Source organism: Thunnus maccoyii, chromosome 15 (genome assembly GCF_910596095.1).
Source record: "Thunnus maccoyii chromosome 15, fThuMac1.1, whole genome shotgun sequence".
NCBI lineage: Eukaryota > Metazoa > Chordata > Actinopteri > Scombriformes > Scombridae > Thunnus > Thunnus maccoyii.
The window spans coordinates 21,250,171-21,271,755 of NC_056547.1; the positions used below are offsets into that span (position 1 = coordinate 21,250,171).

General features: G+C 39.3%; 1 long non-coding RNA gene across 3 annotated transcripts in view; it reads left to right on the top strand.

Moving 5' to 3' along the window:
- Positions 1-21,585, top strand: part of LOC121912866 — a 240,623-nt gene that overhangs the window by 215,420 nt on the left and 3,618 nt on the right. The window lies entirely within an intron of this gene.

Sequence of the window (21,585 nt, forward strand, 5' to 3'; positions counted from 1 at the left end):
ATAAAAAAAATTGGCTGACCCTCAATAGCAGAGACATTTTGAGGTCCATTTCCTCCACCTTTCCTTTGGTAATATTCATAGGGGACTTCTAATGTGATTCGTTTTAAAGGGTTACTTTTATTTTTATTATTTCGCACTGAAAAAGTAGCCAAAGAAAGACCATACAAAAAGTACCATAAACATGAAATTATAGTTGGCCTCCTTGAAACCTTGTAGCAACAAGGCCATAATATACTTTCTATGTCCTCTCCTCCCTGCCTATAGACACGTTGTCTATCACACATCCTTATCAGCACCTTATTCATAGATAATATAGCACCACCAAACCCTCCAGCTGGCATGCAGTCCATCAGGTTACACCAATTACAGATGATAGTATTGATATAACCATTACCCAGTGTATCAATATTGCCATTTAGCCACCTGGGTTTGACATTAAATTTCTGCTTGCATGATCTTGCTACATTCTTAGGTACTCATATCCTCCAAACTAAAAGGTCAGCATGGGGATTTCTCAATAACCTCTCGATCTCAGCAAATAGAATGTAGCCCCCCATCACGCATAGATATTGAAGGGTCTGCAAATTATAATGAAATATGTGGAATGAAATGGCAAGGCGGTTAGGAGAAATTAAAGATGACACTTACTCTTGGGTATATTGTCCATCGTAGCTGGTAGGGGGTTTAACCTGATCTATCTTTTATTGTGTCTTCCCTCTATTTTTCTCTCAGCCTCTATGTGTTGTGGCTTATTTTCTCCGCACTCCAGTATTATGTTTTGAACTTAACAACTCAGTAATTCTCAGCCTTGTTAGGATTCAAAGGGTGTAGGATTCAAAATAATTTAAAAAAAAAAAAAAAGTGTGTGTGGGATGTGCGTACTTGTGTCAGCGCACGCGCGCGTCCGCTCCAATATTGTTTGCCTTTATGTGTTTGTTTGGCAAAGCACGCGGATGGTGCTTCATAAAAATAAATGGTCTCTGTCTGACTTCAGTTATAATGGTGAATATGCAAAGGCGCCTCGTTCATTAGTTTGCTTTTGCTCTGTGAGCAGGGGAAGTGGATTTGGTGTATTTAGTATCTGACTGTTGTCCTAAGTAGCAGGGATTATTCTAATGCTCTGTCAGTAGCAAGGCCTAGGCCTAATTCCCTTTTCTATTCCTGATATCCATTACAAAGGATACACTAATAGACCCCTGTATTTCCAGTTCCATATGTTTTCAGCCAATCTTGCAATTAAACTGTCATCTATGGGTATGTGCGTGTAAGCTTCTGCACACCAGAGAGAAGGTGTGTTTGCATACGCGTGTGTGAGCACTTGACCAAGTCTGATGAATGCCTTTTCTATGATATATCTAGAGGCGGGGATGTATTGAAGCTATGAGCAGTTTATTTCAGCAATGTTTGATGTGCCACTGACAAATATTTAAATTAGTATTTTTCAACAGGTCAACAGCAAGGAAGTTAAAAAATCATCTGTAACCAGACCAATTTACTGTAGCTGATATTTTAGTGATAATACCTGCATTACTGGGATATTTCAAATTACTTTTTTATTATTGTAATTATTATATTTAAAGTGGCATTATATTTAGTGATGACTGATATGCAGTTGCCAACTTCTGGTAATAATGAGAAATGTTGGTAAATTGAAGATGTTATTCAAACAATCCTGTTAACACTTCTCAATCCCCCCTTTGGATAATGTTATAATTTCACAGATTTACAGAACAAGCTGCTGCTCAGCTCTGATTAAGGTATTGATGTGATGTGCTTAAAAGTATAACTGAGGGATTACGGTTGTTGTTTTCTGCCTTCTAGCATTAGCTGTTGGTTAATACAGTAGGAGTGTTTTGGCTGCTGACTTGCTTCAACATACAGGGCTGGAAAATTATATACACAGTCACAGGCCATTTATTGACTGAAAGACTCATCACTCTTTCAGTCAATCACTCTTGGACTTTATGAACTGCAAAAAGATGCAATCCTAGCTAACTTGATAACTAGACACCTGATTGCAATGCACATTTACTATAGGTAACAGCCAACAATTCATTCAGTGTAGTTCCAGTTTATAAAATCTAAAAATGGGAAGCCTGCTAACAGCAGTGATCCTCCCTTTATGGTATCAGATGGGGCCCAGAAGGTTGTAGTAATAGAGCATTTTACTGTATGTTTTAAGGGGATCATTGTCGCAGTGCCATGCTCTGGCTCAAACCCTCTATGGGGATAAAGAAAAACATTGCAGCAGAAGGTACAGTGTCTTATGGGAATAAAAATTAAATTGGTGTATGATGAAGATTTCCAATGGATAAATGGGAAAAACTTCCATTATTCCGGCTTGTGGGCAGCACGGTGGGTGATTCAGTGGTTAGCACTGTTCCCTCACAGCATGAAGGTCCTGGGTTTGAACCCAGCCATCCCAGGTCTGTGTGGAGTTTGCATGTTTTCTCTGTGTTTGTGTGGGTTTCCGCCAGGTGCTCCGGTTATCTCCCACCAACAGAGACATGTACAGCATGTTAGGGTTAAAAGACCAATGTGTAGGATTTAGTGGCATCTAGAAGTGAGGTTGCAGACTGCAATCAACTGCACTGCACCTTTAATACTCCTGTCAGTGTTCCCTGACCTAGGAACTGGTAAAAGAACAGGAGCTGGTCCCCGGGCGCTGCACTGCGGCTGCCCACTGCTCCTAGTGTGTATAGGATGGGTCAAATGCAGAGGATCAGTTTCCCCACAGGGATCAATAAAGTTCTTCTTCTTCTTCTTGTCTAATTCAAAATGCAAGATCTTTTACAGGCAGAATCTGCACCATCATTTGCATGGTAGTAGCACAATTCACTCTGACCCAACATTAACATTATGGAAAACCTCCAGAACAATAATATGCAGATACAGTACTGCCAGCTGATTAATTGTCTCTCAGCTAATGGAGTCAAGATTCATGTTTGCTGCCAACCAGTCACAGCAGGTGATGCACATTGAATATGCATTTTGCAATGTGGCAGTGTGAAGTTTAAAAAGGGTGAAAAAAGGATTAATTATACACTGAACCCTCTGATAGCTGTGAGAAAATACTGAAAACTTTATTCAAATCCCCCAGGAACTTTGTGTCACCCCTGTAAATGTTCAGTAAATGCAGTGATTGCTTGGTTTGCTGAGCCTCAAATAGTGTTCAGGTATTTAGGGTTTTGGGTGAGCATTCAGAACTGTCCTCACTGTGCTTTCTCTGATATTGAGGTAGCCCAGCCCGAGGGAAGAGAAAGGAGAGTGAAGATAAGGCTTTAGCTGAGTAAGACATAGGTAATGGGAATTTGGCAACCGGTTCACCGGTCATCTAAAAGTAATGGACACTTAAAACATTCCTAGAATCTTTTTGATATACTTTTTTTTTCTGCAGGACCGATGACCATAACAAAAGGAGAGAAGAGGCACAGATATGTATGAAATATAGTTGTGAAGAAAGGTGATATTACAAAGGGCTAAGATAGAAGAAACAGACGAAAAGGTGCAAAAGTGTAAAAAAAAAAAAAAAGACAGATTGAAGAGAACATCCAGAATACAGATAGAGTTTATGATAAACAGCAGAAAGAAAAAAACGCTATAGTTTCAGTGTTGAGAGTGTAAATGAGTTGTCAGGCCCACAGCACTGCACATATTGGAATTAATGAAGGAAAATGTTCCGGCGGGGGCAACATTCATACAAAGTGAATAATTAATATGCAAGGTCACCAAGAGACAGAGATGTAGGAGAGGAATCTTTGATGGCTGGAAAGATAGGAGGTGTGTGTCTGGCCTGTGTGGTACAGTATATAAAGTTACATAATTAAAGCAGACACACACACAGACATAAACAGCAGATTGTAGGTGTGAAGATGAGAATAAAAGGGTCTATGTACAAAAGCATGAAAGTGCGTATTTGAAGCTTTAAGAAAAAGAGCACAATAATCTGAGTCATGATGCCTCTCAGTCACATTTAAGAGGGAAAGAGAGAAACAGAAGCAGGAGCAAACTAGCAGCAATTGCTCTGAATGGGCAGTTATTTTTGATGGACTTAAAATGATGAGCTTTACTGCTCAGCCCCTCCTCCATGTGCCACTTCTTCTTTTACTTTTTTTAACAGCTCTGTATCTCTACTTCCTCTCTTTCTCTTCAGCCTTAATTCTTATTGACCTGCTGGTTATTGCTCACCGCCACTCATCTTTGTCACAGAGGCACTATTAGGGAGCAGCAAAAAACTCTGACTGGAGGGGTTTTTCCTCCTCTGCTACAGTCTCACAGTCTAATGGACATAAACTGCGCACATACGCCAACACACACACACACACACACACACACACACACACAAAGGTGTATGGAAACTTTTTTCCTCTTAACACGTATTGAAGATCCCCGGGGGGGCAAATGTTATCTCAGTTAAAGCAATTGGTCATTATGAGCATGAACAGGATATTGTAAAAAGAATCCCGTTGCTCAAGGGAAAACTGAATTCATTAGCTAATACAAAAATGGTCATGACACCTGGACATCCAGGCTAAATGATAGCTACGTTCGTGCTAATAACTTCAGCAGGATTCATCTATTTCTTTGTCCCATTTAACAGAAATTGCATTTATTTTCCCAACACCTCACGACTGTGCCAGACTCTCATTTGTGTATCCCCTGTGTTGTCAATGACAAGATGTAACACGCAGGCAAACACACCTGTCATGTTGCATCTCTCTGATGTGTTTGTTAGCTGCGCTGTGACCTTGAGGCAACAGCAGCCAGGGGATACAGTATGGTAATATGTAGGGACAATAAGACTAGACATAAAAAGAAAGTCTCTACAATTTCTTATTTATTTGGATTTTCATATTTTACTTATTAAACTAACTGTTGTTTCAAAGCAGTCTTCACACTGCCAGAAATATAGTTCTGGTGGAAAAATACTTAATCCTTTATTTATATATTTTTGTTGGACTAAAAGTATTTGAATTTAATATACTGAGTCTGAAATCTGCCCCCAAAACACCCACTATTCATACATTTTTAATTTTAGAATGTTCAAAAGTCTCAGAAAAAGAGAAAAAATAGCAGAGGACAAGACCTCAGTGTCATCGATGGTTTACTCTGCTAACTAATCACTGGCCTTTCACCAATGCCAAAGTTTATATTAACCCTGACACCCCATAATCCCAGGATTGGGTGCATGTTTTAACTCAAAGGTGCTGTACCCTAAATGTAACCAATACATTATTCACAGGGAGCAAAAAAATGGATCCAAAAGTAGCCTAAATCCTGCAAACCACATATCAGCCCAAGGTTCTACAAAAAGGTGCTACTTCTCACACTGAAAAATTAATGGTTGCTTCTTTTTTGACTGAAAGAATAAAGAATGTTTTAGTTTTATATTTTGTGATGAATTTAACAGCCAACACTGGCCCAAAGTGTGCACTAGTGCTGCTAACTGGAGCTGATTTACATCTCAAATTGGCACTTTCCCAAATACTAAGGGACTGTTCGTTATTTATTAGATGGGGGTGGTGTTGGGGGGAGGAGGGGGATTGTAGCTGAGGTGTGACTTTGTTTTGTTTTTATCTCGACCCTCCCCGGAGCCACAATTTTTTTTTCTTGAGCCTCCTTGAGTGACTGGGGGAATGTGTATGACCCTCCCTCCACCATAAATAACCATATTTTATTATATTCACGTTAGGTAGTATTGGAAAAAATAAAAAGCAAAGGCTGACCTTTTCCAACCATTATGTTTAATAGCAAACCGTGACTCTTAAAGGTTGGCCCTCTGACCCCCCTTCCTTCATTAGGAAAAAAAAGCAAACTACCAGACCAACTCAGGGTTTCCGCCAGTGTATTGAAAGAGTGACCCCCTGCCAAGCCGAAGCATCAGGAATTTTTTTTTTTGTATTTAAGATGTTTTCTGAACAAAAATGTGTTACACACATTAGTTATTTAACGTAGCTCCTTTTAGCTCAGTGCATAGCGAGTGTGCGGTCAAGAGAGCGAGAGAGCGTTTGTGTGATGGTGAGGCCGCTGTGCACACAGACGCGGGGACAAGCCAGAACCGGAATAACCCGCCTGCCATCCGGAGAGAGACACACCGAGAGCAGGCTGAGCAGGCAGAGAGCGGGAGAGTTTCTGCCAAAAACAAGCACTGAGACCCGGGGAGACATGAGAGCAGCTGCTCGCTAACAACTACGTGTGTTTAGAGCAGAGAGCATGAGGGAAGAAAAATGTCTCACTCTGCTGCTCTGTGGTGCAACTCTGCTGCTGCTGCTGCTGCAGATGGTCACAGAACAGACACTTTAAGTTTACAATTGTAGCGTCTGTCATCTGACTAAGCATTGATAACATGCTAACATCCCCCCGTCCCACCCTCCGCAAACCCTGCAACTTACTGTGTCCCCTCCTACACTACTGCAAAAGTTACCTATGACAATTCAAAATCTGAAATAAAAATAGGATGCTAACTTAGTCCAGCTAATGCAACCAGCAAACAGCATGGAGGGAGTGAAAGTTACCACCAAAAAAAAAGAGCTAATTTCTTAAGCAAAATGCAAATCCTCATTACAAATAATCGCATCATCACACAAGCTGTGTGCACTTCAGCAGAATATGGGTGCATGACAGCCACCCCTCCTACCACACAAAACTAACAAACTTTAATAAGCCTACACATCACACACACACATAACAGTGCACTCACAGCCAACATTAGCGACGTGCACATTAATGATCGCTTTCCCAAATAAACACAGCGGCCGTTATTAGATTTTAAAAACTTACCCTTTGATGATCGCATTAACGAAAGTTACTTGAAAACAAAAAAAAAAGTTACTTGTTTTCTGCACCAAATTAGCTCTGGTGAAGGTCTTCCTTTGCCGATTATCTCCAACTTTTCATTATAAATTAATCTTGAAAGTTTGATATGGTTATGATTGGTCAATTTTACTAGCATTTGAAATTACGCAGCCCTCTGTAAAATTATAGCTGGACCACCAATCACAGAGCTGTAAGTAGCATTTTCTTCCCAGCAACTGCAGAGGCGCAAAATTCTGATAGGCTGACAAATGGGGCGTCTTTCATTTAACCCTTCACATTCCAACACAAACTGACTAGGCAGGTTTGAAGGTCCAGTGTGGGAGATACCATATTTAGTGAGTTTCATCACCATAGAGCAGTAAAACATTTATTTTGAAAAGAAAAAAACTTTTAAAATAAATAGTAAATACAACCTTTTAAAGTTGTATGTCCCTCCTCTAAGCCAAAATAAAAAACAAGTCTATCCCCAGTGCTTAAAAATAATTTGACATGCCTCCCCCATTTTGCACCAACCCCCCCTCCTTTCATAAATAACAAACAGTCCCATCTGGCAGCCTAAATGAGCAGAATCCGGCTCATATTTTGCAATGTCAATGTCAATGCACAGCCAAGTGTGCTGCCACTCAGCTGTACTCCCGACTTGGCTCCTAACTTTTGATCATACATGGTCGATAGACAAAGTTTCAAGTCTCCCCATAAATGTCCTAATGAAATAAATGATTAACCGATTCAAAACCTTTTAAGTGGTCAGTCAAAATGTTCCCATTAATGTTCGCTGTGTACCATTAGTCTTCGATGAATTCAGCTTAGATGTGTTTTAAACATCTTTTCAGTTGGTGATTAGATCACTGTGTTTCATCACTAATTTGATCTCTGTACTTAAAATGCAAAAAAGAGACTTTCTGTCTGTGCATATGCTCAAATTTGCGTATGCTTCTGAACATACTTGTTCAAACATATTTGCATGCACACGCACACATACACATTAACACACATAACATGATCTGAAGCCAGTGTAGGGGTGCATCATATCTGTTTACAGTAGTTAAATATTGATGTTCAAGATCTGTCAAAGACGTTGGGCTCAGCCCACCCCCTACCTCACCAGCTCCCCTCCTTACTAATGTATGAACAAATATGATTTATTAATTCCCCCCCAACTCATCCCAGACTCCAATTGTTTCAAAAGTTTCTGACTACGTAATTTGCCACCCTTGTTTATCAGCCTGGTTTTGCAACTTGCAACACAATGAGGCACAGTGAAGAATGTCGAGCATTGTCATGGGAGAATTTGATAAAATATGCACAAATTACAAAATGGAGACAATTTTCTTGCTCTTCTCCCACCACCCCCCACCCCCATTCCCCCTCTCACTCTTGCCTTCTCATTTCCCTTTTCATCTCTTCATAGCTTGCATTCTCGGTGATAAGTGTGTGTCTGAGTGCCTGACAGTCAGCAAGCATATGGAGTGTGTGTGTGGTCCTGCCAAGCAATGGAGAAATCACAGACAGGATGGCAGCACTGTAGCGTATTAGAGTAATCAGAGGGAAATTATCGCCCTTAAGTAGCTTTTGGACATCTGCAAGGGGTGCACGCATATTGTAGATACAGCACACACACATACACACAGAGGAACAGCATGCTCAGATACCTGACAGCGAACAGATGGACTCGGCACAACCTGTTTCAGACATGCTTCTCTACTTAAAAAGAGTAATCATAGAAAACTAAAAGCTGGCACTCCCTCAGGCTCGTCTTTCTAATAAGCACATGAGTAAAGCCTTTTTTGAATGATGAAAGAAAACAGGAAGTCAGATGTTTAGGAGTGTGTTTAGAGGTGTAGTCAGTCGCAATCCCCCCACTCACCATCCCATCCATGCAGGTGAGAAGATGAGCATTGAATTTGATAGGTGTGTGTTTATCATGTGAGAAATTCAGCAATTTTATTCAGGCCTGATGTTGACTTGTGCTTAAACCAATATGTTCTCGCATGATGATGTTGCATACATTTTTGCAGATCATATGCTATGAACTTATTCACATTTATTAATTTTTATAAATTTTTTTGCTTTGTTGGTTGTTCACTGTTTCTCACCAACTTTTAAATCATGTAAACACAATGATTGATCCATACCCCTCACTGCTGTTTTGACTTGTACATGAAGCTTAATTTTCCAGCATATGTTTGCTTACATCTTTGCCACTAAACAAATGTATAGAATAGAATAGAATAAAATAGAATAGAACAGAGTAGAATATATCTTTATTGTCCACCAGGGTGGAAAATTTTCCTCGGCTCACCAATACATGAAGACACACTACACATGATTCAATCTCAAAGAACTGCAACAAACAATTATTTTGTGGCTCTGTGGATGGCAATATCAGTCTGTTGGCCAGTTTGTCCACTACTTTGGTCCACACTGTAATATCTCAAAAACTACTGATTGCCATTAAATTTTTATTCAAGTATTCGTGTTGACCAGAGGATGAATCCTAATTTCCTCACTAGGGCCAACAGCAGGTAAAAATTTGAATTTGTCCAATAATTTGTTTTTGCATTTCCTAATTTCGACATCACTCCCGGAGTTTGGGGTGTTACTGACACATGTGAGGTGCTCCCAAGGGACTCTCCATAACCTGTTGTTCCCCTTCTCCTTTTCACAAAGTTAGATTGTAAAAAATAGGCAATAAATGAAAAGTGCAAGTGCATTCTGTTTTACGAGACGAGTCACGTGACATTTTACGAGTCACATGCTCCCTGCATTTGTGGATTTTGTGTGTAACGGCATGGTAGAACAGTCTAAAAATAATCCACACAAATAGGTTGAGAGTCACAAATATATTTCCATTTAAAAATGCAAAGTTAACATACAAACAATGATATACAATTGGTAAATTAGAGGCACAGATAGAGATTTACAGATACAAATTACTCTGTATTTATTTCTGCACTGTGTTTTACGAGTTACATAACTTGTCATTTGTTTGTGAATACTGATGAGACTGTTTTAATCCCACATTATTGACTGTGGTAGATTTTTCTTTTCTTGTGTGTGTTCACCTCATTCATGACCTCCTTTTTTGACGATGTGGTCAGACGTGTCTTGCACTACAAGTGACTTGCAGAATTGTGTGGCTGTCTGTTTTGCTTGTAGGTTTCTAAGAGAAAGAAAAGAGAAAAGAGAGAATGCGGGTGGGGGGGTGGGGGGGAGGGTTGTGTGCCATCAAACCATCATAAAGTGTCAGGTTTTGTCTGTAGGAAGCCTGATGCAAGTGTGATGGGGCCCTCCTTTGCCTGTCCCCTCTCCCCTGGTTCTCATTTCACAGGTGGACGAACAAATTAGTTCCAGCCCTAATCCATCACCATGGATCCCAGCTCACATGTAGGGAATACACTTTAATACACACATACACACACACATTCACCCACATACGTAAACATGGCTGGACACACACATATCAGTTTGAATGCTTGGAAGGTCAATGAAAGGTCAAAGCTTTCTCACTGTTTCTAGTTCACTTTGTGATTAAGAAAGAGGAGCAATAACACACATACGCACACACACACTTTGATGAATCAGATGCTTATCAGCCTTAGTCGCTAGATTTAACGGGTCTCAAATTGTCTTACATTTTATCTCAACGCTGCTTCTGCACTTCACAAACATGTGCATTGTTGCACACTCCTTTCCACCCGCTTTCAGATCATTCCATGTCACTGGCTGCTGCTGGTGGGTCTCCTTAAGTGCAGGGCATCAGCCTGAGGTGAAATGTTCCATTTTGACATTCATGCGGATCGTCATCTCTTGGAAAGCAGCTTGGTTACATTGCTGCTGCTATCGGAGATGCTGCATTGTTGTGAGGAAAATGTCAAGGAAGCAAGGAGTAAGGAATGGGGAAGAGAGTAGAGTGACAAAGCATGAATTGAGCTCATGGCTGATTTTGTCGCCAGATTTGATCACTTTTGCAATATACATGTGCATAAGTGTACGTGTGTAGCCTACAGTATGCAGTACATACTATTTCTACATGTCTCACGGTCTCAATTTGTATTCATTTTGCACCTAGAGTCATAAGCACCCACTCTACCTGGGGGCTAGTGTCCCATTTTTAGTGCTGATTTGTGTTTAACCTCACAATGATGTTATAAACACTCCCTTAACAAAGTATGAAAAAATCCATCCAACTCTTCTGGCTACCTCTATCATGGGAGCAATTTGCAACTTTCTCATCTCAAGGCTATTTGTCTGCATCTACACCACTGGGGTTTCCGTGTGTGTGTGTGTGCATGTGTGTGTGTGCACGCTGTATGCAACACTCCATCTTAAATTGTGGCATTTAAAAAAAAAAGGAGAGTAGCACAGAGAAAACACAGCCGTCCATGACTCTGGCCCACACACCACATGCTTCATGCCAACAGACAACCTTCACTGGTACTTAATTAATATAAGAATGGGGGAAGGACTGAGGTAGCTCCAATTAAAAAGCTTTTATGGCTAGTTCATTTTATTCACCACAGGTTGTTACACTCTGCAGGGAAAAATCAGAGCCAAGCTGTGTATCTTTACTAAATCTGCTTGTTTGTATGTACCTAGTCTTTAGCAAAAACATCTGCAATATCCTTTGTGCAACACTATGTGAGCAGCAAAAAGCAGTCATGTATGCAAACATGTATGTATCTACCATTCACAGCCATTGTTTTATCGCTTTCCTTTCTGATGCTGTTGCAGCAACAATGGAGCTTTGCAGCATCTTGAGAATCCAGCCCACACTGTTTAAAATTCAAGTTGAGCTCACTATTTCCTGTGTGTCTGACTTGGTTTAAGGAGACATATAACCCACATATAACATTTCACCAGATGTCACAAAAGTTATTCAGTCATTCATTACAGCCATTTAGCGTCGAGCGTTAGCATGGTAGCTGACTTACATCAACCCTGCTGGAGATTTTCTCCATGTCACAGCACCCTGTCGAGGATTTCAGTCTTTCAGTCTGGGCATAGTCACTCAGCTGTTTCAAGTCAGCGAGACCAACTCCACCCTGGACACAGCTCAATCTTCTTTAGCTGAGGATTTCTTTCTTTCTTTCTTTCTTTCTTTCTTTCTTTCTTTCTTTCTTTCTTTCTTTCTTTCTTTCTTTCTTTCTCACCTAGGTTGCATAATAAAGAGGAGCACCCTTATTTTAAATGGGAAATGCTGAACAGAAAAGTTTTGTAATACAGATCCTCTTTTATGCACAATCTCCAAGTCTATGATATTACTTTTTCCTCTGCTACCTGAGAATGAATTCATTACTTTTCATGCTGTTTTGCTGGTAATTGGGATGTGAAAAACTAAGCAGGAGATGAATCTGTGATTAATTTAATTCAAATGAAAAAACTTTTGCTCAAAGGAAGCAGACTGCACTGTGACTTGAATAGTTGAGTAAATTTACCAAGTGATGGGCGATATCACAGTATTAAATTGCAAGTCTCTCTTAATGCAATACTTAGGTGCCCATATAGTTTTGGTCACTTTTTCCATTGCTCTTGCCCATACGGGGTGCAAAGCAATCCTTTCATAGTGCGACTTTAATGTAAGAAATGGCGGACAAAGCACAATTCTGAGATAGCCGAATGATATTATTAAGTACACACATATGTCATTAACATTTTCCTTCTACTAGGGATGTGCAGAGGGCCCACTATTTGTATTTGTGTCTGTATTTGTTGAGGCAGTAGTTGAGGCATATGACATACATATATATATATATATATATATATATATATATATATATATATATATATATATATATATATATATATATATATATATATATATATATATAGTCATAGTCATATATAGTCATGTTGCATTAGTAAAAAAACACAAAGTGGGAATTTGTACTAAAAACAAAAAAAATGAAAAATAAGAACCCAGTTGTTTGGCTAAGACTGCTGAACCTAATTTTATACTGTATTTTTGCACAGAATGATGACGGTGGATTAATGCATACAGTATATCACTGCATATATATTATGTATTAACTCATTTTGCCAGTTTTTAAATACGGTTTGCTTATCAATTTGGACAACTGGATCTTGTAACACTATTATTTGTCTGCTATATGTTGAAATATAGTTATTCAGTACTTCACACTTTGCATACCAGCCATTTTTGCACAACAGCAATACCATACCAAGGAATTTCACAGTTAATTACCATTTCTCACTCACAATGTAATCACTAAGGAAACAAAACACTGTAAATCGGCCGATTTCAAGCTGGTGGAGTGCTGTGTGCATATTTGTGAATATAAGATGATATGGAGCCACTTGCACCTTGCAGAGACTCAGTTTAATGTGACTTTATCTGTCTGGTGGCTTCTGGATCACAGCAAGGCTCTGGTATCTCCAGCTCACTGGGGTTGCAGAGGTATACTTTGGAAACCAGAGGAGGCATAGCAATTAGATAGCAGAAGTTAAATCTCATATGTGGGGGGTAATAGGGAAATGTAGGGCCAATTTTTCCACTCTGTAAAAGAAGTTTCAGTGAATATAATTGAGATGTACTAAAACTGCTTTCATATACAGGATTAACAGATGTGTTGGAGCTGGATCCCAGAATGAACTAGGTTTTAATCAATCAATTCATCATGTGATCAATTATTTATCCTCATTTGGCCTTATTTTGGTTTGTACATAAGATTTCTGCATCACTTACAATGCAAGTCATCCCTCTCAACACTGAGATTACTGTTTAATAGTGTTGATAAACAGAAGCCACCTGATCTTGGCAATCTGTTTTGTTTTGATCATCAAGTAGCAGGGAAATTTAGATTAATTAGCAATAAATGGCAAACTAAATTGAATAAAACACAGCAATCAGATTTGTTGCCGGTATTTCAAGGGAGAAGAGGACAAAGTGATGGAGTATGTGCAGGATTCTTTTAGGCACAGACGTGTTTGTTTGTTTGTTTCACCTCATCCTTTAATGATTGTCAATCCATCAGGGTGTTGAGTTTCTTTTTGTTTTGTTTTTTTTTCATGCCAGGTGACCCAGCGGGCATCATTATTCTTCTGGTCAGACCAAATGTTGCTCTGCTGGCCAGCCGGCTGATGTCGCAACTATACTGTGCTACTCATTTATTGGGTATACCTGTGTAATCTAATGCAATCCAATAAAACTGCCTCAATAAATCCTACCTTTTTAAAGCTTCAGTTCTGTTGATGGTAACACTTTATAATAACCATCTTCAATAAATGGTAAATTGATAGTTAATTAAACTTTAGGTAATAGTCATTTTACTGTTAACAAACAATGAAATGATAATCAATAATGTTCACTAATTATTAGTAACGCTAAAATTTGTTATGTTATCATTAGTTTTCAATAATAATAATAAAATAATTACTTTTTAAATTATATATTGTATCATAGCTAATAAGAGACAATAACAATAACAATTACATTCTGATTAAGACATAAGACACTTAATTGTTATTGTAGTCATACAATGAAATTATGTTTGGTAACTCTCAGTGACCAGCAGCAATAGAGAATAAGATAAAATAAAAAAAAAACATAGCAAGATAAAAACAAGATATTAAAAGATAATAAATAATAAAAAGGGATTGCACGTCAAGTTAGATATATGTAATAAAGTGTTGGAGTGCATTAACAGCAGTTGGAGTGGGGGGTGGGTGGTAATATTTACAGTCTTCAGTCCACAGTTGCTATCGGAGGATGGGGGGTGAGGGGGGTTACAATTCTGGAGAAAAAAGCTTTTCTTCTGTCTGTTTGTTCAGGCTTTGATGGCTTTGTATCTCTTCCCTGATGGCAAGAGGACAAACAGACCGTGACCTGGGTGGGTTGGGTCCTTCCAGATGTTGGTAGCCTTCTTGTGTAGACGGCTAGCTTACACTGTGTCCATGTTTGGGAGCACAGTTCCCACAATCTTCTGTGCCGTTTTTACAACCCGGACCAAGTCCTTCCAATTCTTGGCAGTACAGCTGGCATATTACACTGTGGCACAGTAGCAGATGATACTCTCTATGGTACTTCTATAAAAGTTTATTATGAGTTGAGAGGGAAGTTTGGCCTGTTTGAGTTTTCTTAAGAAAAGTTGAGCTTTTCTTCACCAAGTGGGAGGTGTTAAGGGACCATGAGAGATCTTTGGATTCCCAGGAATCTGATGTCGTTGACACTCTCCACCTCTTCACTATTTCTGTGGAAAGGGGGATGTGTGGTCTTTCTGGATCTCCTAAAGTCCACAATGATCTCCTTGGTTTTTGTGGTGTTCAGGACCAGATTATTGTCCGAACACCACTCGGCCAGATGTTGGACCTCCACTGTGTAGCATGTCTCCTCGTTGTCAGATACAAGTCCCATAATAGTGGTGTCATCAGCAAATTTCACTATAGTGTTTGAGGAGTTGATGGGGTGCAGTAATGGGTGAAGAAGGCTGGACTGAGCACACAGCCCTGTGGTGCACCTGTGTTCAGGATGGGGGTCAAGGATGTGTGGTTGCCCATTCTGACATTTTGTGGTCTGTTAGTGAGGAAATGGCTAATCCCAGGTTGTTGAGTTTCTCAACCGGTTTATGGGCTATCATAGTATTGAAAGCAGAACTAAAATCAATGAACAGCATCATGACATATGTGTTTGACAGGGCTGTATGAAGTACGACTGCATCCTCTGTAGATCTGTTTCCTCAATAAGCAAACTGGTAGCTGTCCAGATCAGTGGGCATGCCGGCCTTGATATGAGATAGTAAGAGCTTCTCAAAGTACTTCATAACAACTGGTGTTAGGGCAACTGATTACATTAGTAAATTTATTAACAGTTTATTGTTGAACACATTATAACATTTTATATACTACATTAAGTAATTGTTAATGATTACCAAATTTGTAAACCTTGAAGAAATTGTTTGTAAAACATACTTAAAGGTATAATCTGTAATACTGTCAAACAACGACCTCTAGGCAAAAGAGCCCTGCTTGGTATTTTGTTTACTTTTTTGTTTTGGTCTGATGTGTAGGATAGCGCCAAAATGCTGCTTACAGACAATGGGAGTCCATTGCAAACTCCATTTCCAAGGATGCTTTGCGATTTTCACACCTCAGCAGGGAACAGTCAACATACAGTCTCTCAATGGCGGAGACGCTCCTGCACAGCGGAGCGTCCTGATGACGCAGCCATGACATCACCGCCCCTTTAAAAGCTGAACGTGCCCTGAAGCACACGCCTTTCCCATGTCGCTGAGCTAGGGGTAACCTCTGTTCCTCTGTGAGTCAGCTTGACTAAAGGGGATACCCCACGCACATGTTTTCCCCTCATCGAAGACTCCCCTCACCGAACGAGACGAGACTTCGCCCGTGTTCACCCGAACACATTCCTGGATCCAAGAGAGACCGCTGCTGCAACCAGCGTCCTCAAATTCCCTCGAGAAGGAAGAAACAAAGTTTCTTCAGGAAGACGTGGAACTTCTCTGCCCCGCTCATCTTCACCGAGTCGACTCTGCTGTTCTCTCCACCACGCCACTCAGAGCCAGCTCCCATGATTTTCGCCTGCATCTGAGCCAAAGACAAAGTTTTTACACGCCCTGCTCGCTTTCTGAAGCGACCAACTAAGAGACATAAGTCTGGGCAGAGGCAGTGTTAGTTGTGTGTTCTTTTCAGCATCAGTTGCTGTTGTTTAGCATTTAGCTTTTTAGCTTTATTGCTATTGTTTTGTTGTGTGAGTTGACGGACGACCGAGTCCATTTTTCTCTGGTTTACTCCGAGGAGTATTTTAAGTTTGCTGCCTGTTTAGTTGTGTTCACCACGCTAGACTGTTTTGTGTTTGTCCCCCTCAGGACTACTGCTGTGTTTGTGCCACTGTGAGTGAGGAAGTAAGTTGCTTTGTCGATCAAAAACCAGACAACGTGCGTCACAGACTGCCGTCCGTCCGTTATCTATGATAATTATGAATTATTGCTAATAACGAAACGCACTACTGCCCGTCCCAACACCACCACAAAATGAAGATGAAGGACAGCAGTTGTGGAGACCTCCATGAATAGTGGGTAGCCAATTTCTCATAGGCATCTATGATATGGCCTAAAAGGACAGACATAATTGGATAGTTTACGTAATCTGTGCCAGTCACACTTGTATCTAACTCTTTGGCATACACCTACAGTATTTGTGCAGCTACACCCTCCCTAACCTCATCTCCTGATCAGCGGACTCTCTCTCTCTACTCCACAGTTGTACCTCTCTCAAACACGATAAATTAACAGCATCTTGTTCATGATTAGAATCATGGTCAACCATTTATGGTGATCTGATGTTAGTAAGGCCATTACATTGTGTACTACTGAATAGTTGCAATCAGTGTTGGTATTTTCTCCCATTCACCTGTCCTGCTGATTTCCTTGCTATAATTCTCTTCCTAAAGTAGACTTTTATCCAGCCAGGCATGAAACACTCTGCAAGGGGTAAAATATATTAGCAATTTGTGATAACATTTGTAAACATCCATGTATTGATGTGATGGTTCTTGGTGGTTGGTTGTTCTCATGTAATGCGTTCATTGCACGCCCATTACACTGTCCAGCATTAGCTCAAATGCCTCCTGAGCTATGAATCTGAGCTAAGATTTAGGAATAATATATCTGTGGCCATAATCTTATAGCGAAGCTTATTTAGCATTAGTTCAAGTCTTAAAGGACCAGTGTGTGGGATTTAGTGGCATCTAGTGGTGAGGTTGCAAATTGCAACCAAATATATACCCCTCTCTCTCCCCCTCCAAGCATGTAGGAGGACCTAGGGGGGCCACGAAACTCTCTAGAGCCAGTGTTTGGTTTATCCATTCTGGGCTACTGTAGAAACATAGCAATGCGACATGGCAGTCTCTGTGGAAGAGGAGCCACTCCCTATTTATTTTTTATTCAATTCTTATTTTCAGGTGATTATACACTAATTAAAACATACTTATGAATATTGTATTCCATTTCTGCCAAGTCTGTTCCGATAGAGGCCACTAAATTCTACACACTGCACCTTTAAATCAGGGTACAATAAACTCCGATCATTGATTGCTTTTTTTGGTGTTCTGCTCAAAGCTGCCTTGCCTTCAGACTGTGGCAGAAACACTAGCTGGCTGGTTTTGACTTCTTTGTCCTCAGCAGACAGTCAGATAAAGCTGCAGCGCTGCACTGGACTACTACAATCATTGATTTTTAAAATCAAGGAAACAGTGGTGGAGTTGTGTAATGATTATATTAGGGCTTTGTTTTTGTGCTTTGAGGCTTCACTAGTAATTATCATGGAATAATCAAAGCTTCATTCTTCCCACACAAAAGTTTCAATGCAGTGGGTTAATGAGAGCAATGTGTCAGATAGGTTTTCTGATAGTTCTTATGATGTTTTTGACTGAGAAGAACTGATTTTCAGAATAACTGTTAGATTATTATTTCTACAAGCTATTTCTAGTGTTGATGTAGGAACATTTTTGGAGTGATTTAAAAAAACACTACCAAAAACAAAGAAAACAAAACATTCAAATAGTTATTCTGACATTGATTACTATGGCAGCAATTGAAGCCTAGATTATATTGCATTATAGTTTCTGCCAGCATTTTTTTCCTGAGAAAATCAGTGGAGGTGGCCGCCTACAAATGTTCTACACTGTAACAAATTTCCCTATAAAATTACAGTAAACTACTGGCAGCTGTAGTTGCCCGCATTTTACCATTTTTTACAGTGTCATTACTGTAATTTAATTTAACAGTTAAGTGTTTATTTCAGTATTCTGCTGTAGAATGTGAGGTTTACAGTTTGATACTGTAGCCAGGCCTGCAGTAATATACTGTATTTTTACAGTGTTGCTATTGTAATCTACATGTTTCTTACTGTAAATGTTAAAGTACACAACTGAAAAGTGTGCTTCTTATTCATATTAATAAAAACAACTATAAATTGCAGACATATACTGTAAATAACAATGTATCTTCAAGCTTAATGGTCCGGTAATGAGATCAGCTCAGTTTTACATTTAAAATGCATAACCCTTAAAATTTATTATGAAAGAGGATGAGACAAGTGACAGCTTTATGGAACTGAACGTTTATTCAAAAGCTTTCAAATATGCCGAGTATTTTCAAGAATGTTTGAAAAAACAATTCTTATGGTTCATGCCCTTTCAAAGGGGGTCAACGTAAATCTATTAATCATAATATCCTGAGCTGCCAGCAAAACTTAGTCATGAGTCTGAACAGCAACTGTTTTACAAACTACTTTTTAAAATATAAAGGCAAAAATACACAATTTGTAATGCCTTCAAATGTCCTCTGTTATAATTGGCAGAGGGTTGGTTTCCAGGCTCACAGCTCACTGAGTGAGAATGAAACACGAATGAAAGTCAAGCACAGAGTGAGAGAAAGAGAAATGAAACAGTTGAATGGGAGAGATCAACATTTTGAACAATGACACCTAGCATACCTTTAAGGAGTGACATCAAGTTCTTCAGAAGAGTGGTGACAAGGAATCTCTGTGGGCTTGTTTGTCTTCTTAGGCATTTCTTTCCCTGGTCAGCCTCTGTTCCCCTCTCAGGGTTAATCACAATGAAGTACCTGAAGACAACATGTAACAAATCAACTATTATGTCCTAGGTTTTAGTACAGCTTGGCAACAAACTACAGTAATATTTGCAGCAACCTAGCTACAGCTTAGAAACACACTTGGATTGAGCTAAGATGACCAATATAACCACTCTGTCTTTTGGGGCTCAGCAGCAAACATATCTTAATCAACTTTACCACATAGTTGAATAAACTTCAATTGTTATGTGCTTTAGATAGAATGCTATTAATTATTATGAAATGCAAGTGGGATAAACAAGGTGTAGGTATAGACCAGGCTGGACTAACGTTAGCATTCACTAATGTGTATTTCAAGAAAAAACAGCCATCCTAAAATAATCTTTAAACTAGACTTGCAAACAGCAGTGAAAATAATGTTTAAATACTGGTAATTCAAACTTCCAACTGAAGAACATTACCTGAAAATGCTCTCTTGTACCTGTCAGGTGCATGCTAGGATTATACCAGTTAAATATTAGAACAAAATTACTAATTGCATAACCAGATGCACAAACGTCATTCTGTATTCTGAGTATGATGTTACTGACCTTTTGGTTTGATTCCACAAAGGAGGATGAACGATGATTATATGATGTCGATGGTTGCCTGTGGCCTCTGTCCCTCTATTAACTGTAGCGGCAAAAATGAAAATACCATCAAGTGTTACCGTAGCCTACTGTTAATGTTTGTTCTTGGTTTTGGCTCAGCATCAGAATTTACAGTATTTTACCATATATAGAAAGAATAGTACCTTACTGTTGGAATTTGGCTGTATTTTTACAGCAATTTGTTACAGTGTATGAACGAAAAACCCTGACTGGCCTTGAACCGTGAACCCTATGCTTACCAACACCACTTGACCATGAGAGTTAAATACCACAGTCTTAACCATACCACCACCTGAAAAAGATCCAGTTCAGAAAGCAAAGCGGGGGTCTTTAAAGATAGAATTGTAAAAGATAGTATTGTGTTTATTTACTTTGTTTTTGTTTTGGGCCAATGTGTGGGTTGGAATTTAGTAACTTATTATACTGTGAATTTCTCCAGACCTCTCTTGGCAGAGCCTGAAGTGTGGCCAGCAGTAGTGACTCCTCCCCAGTATTCACTGAAATCCAACCCAAACAATAGTGTTTTCTCCAGCTGAGGAACATCGCTAAAATTAGTTCCTTCATATCTTTTACAGACCTTGAAAAAGTCATCCATGCTTTTATTTCTTCACGTTTAGATTACTGTAACTCCCTATACTCAGGGCTGAGTCAGAAAGCCACTTCCCGCCTTCAGCTGGTACAAAATGCTGCTGCTAGACTTTTAATTAACTCAGGGAGACAAGACCATATTACACGCATCCTTGCCTCTCTTCATTTGTGGCCTGTAGTTTTTAGAGTTGATTTTACCGATAACTTTTAAAGCTTTACAAGGTCAGGGTCTGATTTACATTTCAGACCTGTTAGTCCCCTATGAGCCTGAGCGTAGCCTGAGATCCTCAGGTAGGGGTCTCCTGGTTGTTCCTGAAATATGCCTTATCACCAAAGGTGACCAGTTTTCTGCTGTCTGGGTAACTCAATAATTTGATTTTATTTCATTTTATTTTTTGCAATTGTTTCTGATAACAAAATGCTATCTTCCCCTTTGCTCTTATGTTTTTTGTGTGTCATTTTTAATTATGTATTATTCTGTTCTGTGAAGCACTTTGTAACCCTGTTTCAAAAGGTGCTATAAAAATAAAGTTTGATTAGTCTAAAAGATATTATGTACCTTTTCAACAATTTTATATAACTTCTTTGAATCTGTGGAACATGTTTGTTAAGTTTTTTTTGCAAAGGAACTAGTCTAGTTTTTATTATTTATTTTCCAGCACTTCTTTCTTTGCTTGTATTGAACAAGCCTCATTTTGGTGGGTGTAGCACACACCAGATTTTAAATGATTTTTTTTCTTTCCCTGCCTAGCTACCCCACAAAAAAGAGTAAAAAACATTTTCAAACTGGGTAGTACATTAAGTAGGTATTGTTCCTGGCTCCAAAAAGCACAACTAATTGATTAATCAAAGCTAATTTATTGCTTGTGTCCCCCTAATTTTTCCCCAGCACCCAAATAACATTTCAGACTGCCGAATCCATACAAAGACTAGGTTAAACCCATTATCCAAATATGCCCCCT